Below are 1,487 nucleotides of genomic sequence, written 5' to 3' on the forward strand. Positions count from 1 at the left end.
CTGCTTTTCAGTACGTTGTCTAGATTTGTCATAACTTTCTCTCCAAGGAGCAAGGATTTTTTACTTTCAGGGCTTCAATCACCATTGCAGTGATTTTGGAGCCCAAGAAAAAAATATCTATCACTGCTTCCACTTTTTCCCCTTCTATTTGCCATAAAGTGATGGGACTGGATGCCAGAAAAAAGAAAAGAAAGGATTTTCCTGATGGTCCAGTGGTTAAGAATCTGTCTGCCATCACTTCTTGACCTTTTGGCTAAGTTCAAGTGTAGCATCTGTTCTTATCAGTTTAATATCTGATTCATCCTCTATCGGAGGACAATATATTAAATGGATTTTTGGAGCAGGCTCCGGGAGTTTGTGATGGACAGGGAAGCCTGGTGTGCTGCAGTCCATGGGGTTGCAAAGAGTCGGACACGGCTGAGAGCCTGAACTGAACTAAACTGGAGCAGGGAGTTGGAATAGAAGCTTGCACCATCCACTCCACACATCGACCTGGTATTTCAGTACTTCCAGGAGTGATGCATCCCCTTCAGGGAATAAAAGAAAATAAAGAATCTGCCTGCCAATGCAGGGGACATGAGTTTGATGGATTCCACATGCCTGGGGCAACTAAGGCCGTGCACCCAACTACTGACTTTGAGCTCTAGAGCCTGAGCTCCAACTACTGAGCCCACATGCCCGAGAGCCTGTGCTCTCCAACAGAAGAAGCCACCGTAATGAGAAGCCCACATACCACAACTAGAGAGAGCCCAAGCAGCAACAAAGACTTAGCATGGCCAAAACTAAATAAATTTTTTACAAAAGAAAAAACAATGAAAAAAAGGAGGAAAAAAAAAAAAAGATATTGCACCTCCAGCCTGGACAGCTGTTCAAGCAGCCTGAGAAATCCCACCATTTTCCATTCTGTCCACCACCCTCCACCCCACCTCTTTTCTTTTCTCTACCCAGTGACACGGGATTATGCCATTCCTCTACTCAAAGCCTCACCATGGCTTCTTATTTCACTTAGAACACAATGCAGCTTCCTTATGTGGCTGCAAAGTCCGCCACCATCTCACAGCTGTGCTTCCGTTCTCAGCCAGGACTGTATTCCTCCCCCTTATCCCTGCCAGGTTTCAGATCTGAGCTTAAATGTCATTTCCTCAGAGGAGGCTTCCCAAAGCCCCCGAACTCCCTGTAATGTTCTCATGGTGGCTCTCCTTTCCCATCATAGCAGTGACTGCATCCAGGGAAAACATATTGCAACTCCTCATGGGATGGACTGGAGCTTTGTTGTGAGAGCAGGAAACTTGACTGGCTTCCCCACTGCTTACTCCCCAGTCGCCCCAGTGCAGCTCTTTTCCAGCACATATTTGTTAAAGGAATAACAAAGTAAAAGGTCTTTCCTGGAATGCCAGCAAGCTCTCTGGGGAGACAAAGACTGACACAGAAAACTGTTCAGCACCACACGGGATAATTTGTGTCTAGCCCGTCTTTAGAGAGCTTGG

At 46.3% G+C, this 1,487-nt stretch overlaps 1 pseudogene; it reads left to right on the forward strand.

Moving 5' to 3' along the window:
* The first annotated feature begins 233 nt into the window (after positions 1-233).
* On the forward strand, positions 234-409 carry LOC145524976 (U2 spliceosomal RNA; annotated as a pseudogene).
* Positions 410-1,487: the final 1,078 nt, after the last annotated feature.

Source organism: Giraffa tippelskirchi, chromosome 10 (assembly GCF_054371585.1).
Source record: "Giraffa tippelskirchi isolate mGirTip1 chromosome 10, T2T-mGirTip1v1.2.pri, whole genome shotgun sequence".
Lineage (NCBI taxonomy): Eukaryota > Metazoa > Chordata > Mammalia > Artiodactyla > Giraffidae > Giraffa > Giraffa tippelskirchi.